The sequence below is a fragment of the Canis aureus genome, chromosome 26 (genome assembly GCF_053574225.1).
Source record: "Canis aureus isolate CA01 chromosome 26, VMU_Caureus_v.1.0, whole genome shotgun sequence".
NCBI lineage: Eukaryota > Metazoa > Chordata > Mammalia > Carnivora > Canidae > Canis > Canis aureus.
In genome coordinates, this window is record NC_135636.1 from 52,857,821 (window position 1) to 52,864,070 (window position 6,250).

General features: G+C 69.1%; 1 protein-coding gene across 4 annotated transcripts in view; it reads right to left on the bottom strand.

Annotated features, from left to right (window-relative positions):
* ZBTB46 (zinc finger and BTB domain containing 46) overlaps nucleotides 1–4,257 on the bottom strand; it is a 50,594-nt gene extending 46,337 nt beyond the window's left edge. For 2 of the 4 annotated variants that reach the window (XM_077873970.1, XM_077873973.1), the window contains exon 1: nucleotides 4,179–4,257. The gene's annotated coding sequence lies outside the window, so the exon portion shown is untranslated. Of the gene's footprint in view, nucleotides 1–2,711; nucleotides 3,103–3,186; nucleotides 3,367–4,178 lie in introns of those variants that run through there. The other 2 variants (XM_077873971.1, XM_077873972.1) reach the window with 2 other exon arrangements.
* Between the last annotated feature and the right edge of the window lie 1,993 nt (nucleotides 4,258–6,250).

A 6,250-nucleotide genomic window follows, 5' to 3' on the forward strand; every position in this document is an offset into this window, starting at 1 on the left:
GAGGACGAGGCGGGACGTCGGATGCACCTGCACCGGTGAAGGGCAGGCTCCGCGGCAGGTGAGACGGGGGCGCGGCTCGGAGAGGAAGGAGCTCTCACCCACGCACGTGCCGTCCAAATTCTCTATAAACAAGGCGGTTTAGAAAGGTGATTATTCCCACACACGTGGGTCTTCGTACTCTCCTTGGCAAATGGGAACCCCAACTGCTGACTTCACCGAGGAAGGGGCACGCACGCTGCGAGGGGCAAGGGGCCACCTCGCCGCACCTTTTCCAAAAGACCGAGTGGCCAGCGTGCCCCGTGGGAGGCGGGATCCGCGACTGCTCTCCCTGCCCGTCACCCCCAGCAGCGCCTGGCCCTGCAGTCCCACCCTCTCGCCAGCCGTCCTCCCGGCACAGCAGAGCTCCCGACAGAGTGTGCCCCACAATACTGGACCCGGGGTCAGCGCCCCACGGGGTGGGAAGGAGTCTGTGCGGATCCCCTCTCCCTCCGCAGCCTTTGGGATTCAGACGCCCCCTTCCCCACCAGGTGGTCTGCACGCTGTCCCCCCTCCAGGCTCTGGGGCTGTTTCACTAGCATCTGTCACCTACACTGGGTCCCATTACTGGTCCTGTGTCTGAGGGATGCTCGACTTGTCCCAACAGATCACCAAGCCCTGCAGAAATGCCGCCCCCAGCCTGGCCCAGGTCCTCGGCAATGCCCAGGGTCCCTAGGAATGAGAACCCCGGGAACGTCCCTCTAACGTGGCTCAGAAACTCCGGTTGAGACACAAAATCTCTATAAATGCTGTTGAAAGATACGTGAATGTTATTTCTCAATTTTTATTCTAAAATACCTACGTTAGCGGTTTTTGAATCCAAATTATGTTAAAAATATTTAATAACTTTTCAACCTGAATATGACTCGATAGCATTACTGAGAAAAAAATGAGGAAAAGGGGCACCTGGGTGGCTCAGTGGTCGGGCATCTGCCTCTGGCCCAGGTTGTGACCCCGGGGTCCCGGGATCGAGTCCCGCATCGGGCTCCCCACAGGGAGCCTGCTTCTCCCCCTGCCCGTCTCTCTGTCTCTCTCTCTCTCTGTGCCTCTCGTGAATAAATAAAAATAAAATCTTTAAAAAAAGAAAGAAACTGAGCAGAAAACTCTGTGTCAGAGTTGGCCAGCCTAGCTCCTTTTATCCTTCAACGCACAACTTATTTGTCGAGAAAGGTTTTTTTCTCTTTTCCATGACTTTTTCATTGATAAATAACATCACGGGTCGCGTTGTGCCATCACCAGCAGGCCGGGACACAAAGCCTGCGTGTGCACAGATAAGCTACACAAAGTATTTAGGCTGGAACGACAGAAAAGGTGGAAAACCTGTGCCGAGCTCACGGCGTGAGACCACAGCCACGCCGGCCGTGCCACAGCCGCAGCTGCGGGCCGGGGACGTGCGAACCATGATCGGGACGAGGCAGGGTCTCAAACACTTAGATCAGCCTGTGGCCTCAATAGAGATTTTTAATCATCCACTTCTTAGCAGGGAGGCCATTAAAACAAACTGGGAGGATCTCTTTTTTGAGGGGAGGGGCAGACACGGGAATTCTTGACCATTTGCCATCACTCAACAGACGTGAAGGTAAAATACGTTAGGTCAGAAGAAGAAGGAGCCCGCACGTTTACGAGAACGTGAGTCGGGGGCAATGTGAAGCCCCCAGAACCGGGCAGTGCCGTGGCAGGTGCTGGGACACAGGCGTGAGGGCGGGCGGGCAGCAGCACTGGCTTCTAGAACTCTCTCCTCGCTTTAACCCAGCAGCCAAGAAGGCACCTGGGCACATGACATATGGGAAAGTGAGGAATTAGCTCAGGTTCCTGGGCTGTGGCGCTCCTAAACACCGAGCACTAAATGGGTCTCCTTGGCGCTCAGAGGCTGGTCTAAGACCTCTGATAGAGAACAAAGCAGGAGTGCTGTACAGCTGTCCCAGAAACACAGACCACAGGGACAGAGTGGCCCAATTTCGCTTAATTTGAAAAGCCCCACATAAGGACAACGTTGGAAAGTTCATTCTGCTAAAAACTTAATTTTGTGTAACGTGTTGGTAAACAACACCCCGTCTGATGGCGGCGGGACTTCAGGCTTGCGGGGGTCCGCCCATCCCGAGGTGGTCTTGCCTTTCCAGGAGTCCGCCTCACGCCTTCTGCCGGCGTGTGAGGGAGGGCCGCAGGTGCCACGGGGGCGGGGGACCCCCGGGCCTGATGTGACCAAGTGCATCAGCCAGGGTGGCTGCCCCGTGGGCGACAGTCGGCCGGTCCTGAGCACCCGAAGGTGGGTGTGCGGAGGGGTGGGGGGTGGGGTGCCCGGAGCACAGGAACGACGCGTTGTTGAACAGAACACAGCCCACCCTCGGCCCCTCGGCAGGAATTCTCTCATCAGAACGACACTCTTACACCCAGGATGATGTCAACGAGAGGCTTATTTAAGTGTTGTTCCAAGGCTGGCCTCCAGGAAAGGCTGCGTTTGGGGGCGTCTGAACAGCCTCAAGGGAGTGCCTTCGACCGTCACCCCCTAAAGAAAACGCACAACAGCCCCCGCCCCCCAGCGAAGGACACGGAGATGAGGCCTGCGGCAGAGGGGACCCAGGGCTGCGGTGTGACGCCCTCGCCTCGCCACGCCTACCACTCACTTCCTCCCTGCTGGAATGCCGAGGCGTCCCAAAGTTTTCAGCTCAAAATACCTGAACACTATCACGAAACACGCCGAGGGGAACAACTCGAGGATGGCGAGACGCTTCGGTTTCCTTCACTCTCCTTGCGGAAAGCCCCTTCTCTACATTTCCCTTCGGGGAGCGAGGCATGAGCCGCTCCCGCAGGGTGCAAACAGCCTCGCACAGGCGGCGCGCGGGGCGGCCACGGAGCGGATCCACAAGTCTGTCACCCGCTCGGAAAGTTCGCTTTGACGATAAAACCCAAAATGAAAGATTCTGCAGGCGGCACCCTTAAAAACGCGCGCGGGCGCTCCGTGCACAGGTGTCCGCGCGCCTCGCAGTTTGCAAAAAGACCTCCCCCCCCTGCGCTGGCTCATTAGCATTTCTTGAAACAATGCTGATGGCGATCCTGTCGCCGGCACCGCAGCGCGGAGAGCGCGGGCGCATTCGCAGAGGATCTCAGTGAAACTTTCTTTTGTCTGTCTGTCCTCGGTGTCGGGGGTACCTGGGGTCGCCGCGCTGGGTCTGGGCCCGGGTCCTGGCGCGGCCCTATTGTGCGCGGCCGGCTCAGCCCCGCGAACGGCGCATCTGTCGGCGGGGCCGGGCCCGGGTGGCCGCAGCCCTCCTCCTGCGCGCAGGGCTCCCCATCCGCCGCCGGATTGAGTTGTCAGGAGCGGCTCGTGCTCCCCTGCGGAACTGACATGTCTATTTACGGAGAAACAAAGACGCGGCTGGCGGCGGACCCGCTCCCCCCGCGCCCCGGGCCGCCCCGCGCGCCCCGTCCGCCCGCCCGCCCCGAGGCCGCGGCGCCCCGGAGGCTCCCGCGGGGACGACGGGGACGAGGCCGGCGCCCGCGTCCGCCGAGACAATGACCCCGCGCCCCGCCGCGCCCCGCCGCGCCCCCGCCCGCGGGTCCGACTCTTGGCAAACTCGGCGCGGGCGGGTCGGGCGCGGCGGGGCGCGCGGGCGGGGGGCGCGGGGCGCGCGGGCGGGGGGCGCGGGCTCGCCCCGGGGCCGCCTCCCGGGCCGGGCGTTGACGCAGCAGAAATTACGGCCGGAGAGAATTCCCCCCGGGGGTGACGGCGGGGGGCCGCGGCGGAGAGGGGCGCGCGGAGAGGGGCGCGGGGCGCGGGGCGCGGGGCGAGGGCCGAGGGGCGCCGGGCACCCCGCCGCCTCCGCGCGCAGCCCCGCGGGGACCCCGCGCCGCCCCCGCCCCGCCCCGGGCCGCCCCGGCTCCGAGCCGCTTGGCGCCGCGCACGGGCCCCCGCCGCCCCCGAGCCGCCGCCGGGCCGCGCCGACCGCCGCCGGGAGGGCGCCCCCGCGGGGCGGGGCGGGGCGCGGCGCGGCGCGGCGCGGCGGGCGCGGCGGGCGCGGGGGGCGCGGGGCGGGGGCGGGGGCGCGGCCCGGCCGGAGCGAGCGGCCCCGAGCGGGCGGCCCGGGCGGCCCCGCGGCGATGCGCCGGCCCGGCCGCGCGGACAATGAGCCGGCGCCGCTTACCTGTGACCCCATGGGGCGCGGGCGAGGGCGGGCGAGGGCGGGCGAGGGCGGGCGCCGCGGCCCCGGACCCGCGCGGGGGATCGCCGCCGCCGCCGCCGGGAGCGCCGCGTCCGGGCGGGTCCGAGCTGCGCGCTCGCCTCGGCTGCTGCGCCGTCTGTCCGGCCGTCCGTCCGTCAGGCCGGCGCGCGCCCCCGCGCCCGCTCCAACCCCGCGGCCCCCGCCGCCCGCGCGCGCCCCGCCCGCGGACCCTGACCCCGCCCCCCGGCGCGCGCCCGGCCGCCGCTGATTGGCCCGCGCGGCGCCCCGGCCGCGGCCGCCGCCCCGGCCCCGCCCCCGCCGGCCGCCCGCCCGCCCCGCCCCTGCCGCCCCCCGCGGGCCCCGGCGCGGCGTCGGGGGGGGCGGGGGTCGCTGCCCCGCGGGCGGCCGGACGGCGCAAGTGCGGGCGCGGCTCGCTGGGCATTGTGGGAAGCCCCCTCCCCTGGGCGCGGCGGGGCGGCGCGGGGCGCGGGGCGCGGGGCTCGGCGCGGGGCTCGGCGCGGGGCGCGGGCGGCGGGCGGGCGGGGCGGGGCGCTGCGGGCACGGGGCCGCCCCCTTCCCCCGGCCCGGGCGACGGAGGGCGACGGAGGCCGCGGGAGGCCGCGGGAGGGCGGGGGAGGGCGGGGGCGCACCGGCTCCTTCCCGGGCCGCGCGCCCCGGCGATGCCCACGCGCCCGCTCGTCGGGGGCGCGCGGGTCCCGGGGCCCCAGGTCGTCCCCACGGCCCGGTGCGCGGTCCCGCCGCGCGCGTCTCCAAAGTTCCGGGCTCCCCACCTGCTCGGCGGGGCGCGGGGCGCGGGGGCTGCGCGCCGGCGCCGTCGGGGCCCCCGGGGCGCCCGGGCTCAGGCCGCCCCGCCCCGGGCCCTGACCAGGGCACGCGGGAGCGCGGGGTCCTCCCGCCCGGTCCTGCGCCCCCCTCGCCGCGCTCGGGCCGGGCTGGGGTCGGGACCGCGGCCGCACATCCCCGGCGCCCCGTGGGGCAAAGGCCGCCCCCCCAGCCGGGCCGGAGGGCGCGGGGAGCCGAGCGCCGGCCCCGTCCAATGGCGAGCCTCGCGCCCTGCCTCCCCGGCCCAGCGCCGCGGAATTCCTCGGGGGCGGGGGCGGGGGCGGGGGCGGCCCCACGGATGCCTGCCCGCCGTGTGAGGAGCCATTCACGGGGCTGCGGCGGGGGAAGTCTCCCCGAGCGAACAAGGGCGAGCCGCGGTCTGGCAGCCGCGATGAAAGGCTCGGACACTCCCTCGCCTCCAGCCGGCGCCTGGAGATGGCTGCGCAGACACCGTCCCCCGCGCCGCTCCCCAGCCCCCCCAGCCGGCCCCGGCCTCGGCCACATGCAGCCCCGGGAGCCGCAGGCCCGGGAAGCCCACACCTGGCTGCCTCCGGGCCCCCCGAGGGCCCACTGGGTCACCTGCCCCTCCGAGGCCACGGGAGGCCCCTGCCCGGAGCACCCTGAGCCTAGTGGGAAAGGGCCCAGGGAGCCGGGCACACGGCCAGCGCGTGGGGCCAGACCCCTAGCGCCCACCCTCCCCTCCCGCGGAGGAGAGAGCCCGTCTGTCCCGAGATGTCGGTCCCCTCAGGCGCCCCAGGGAACGGCCTCGCGGAGGTGCCACCCCCACCATCCACGCAGGAATGCAGGACTCCAGAGGCTGCCTCCCTCTGCACACAGTGGTGCTCAGTCATTGCTCAGCAGACCTGCCCACGAGAACCAAGCCTCTGTCTCACCAGTACCAGAGCCCATCCCAGTCGAGGGCCTTTGGCCTCGATAGAAGGACTTGCTGAGCCCTGGAATAAGTCCCCGGGGCGCTGGCACTGTCTCCCCTGTTCCCCTACGTGACCCCTGCAGCCATGCGGGTGCTAGAGGACTGGTACTCCCAGCCTCTCGGCCCCAAGAACAGACAGAAGGGCGAGCAGCCTGAGGCTGAGGCTGAGACTGAGGACACCAAAAAAGCAGCACCAAGTAGAGTTCCAAGACCCCTGATCAAGCCATACCCGAAGCCCACCGTACTTCCAGATGGTTATTGTTCTATGAGCAAATAAGCC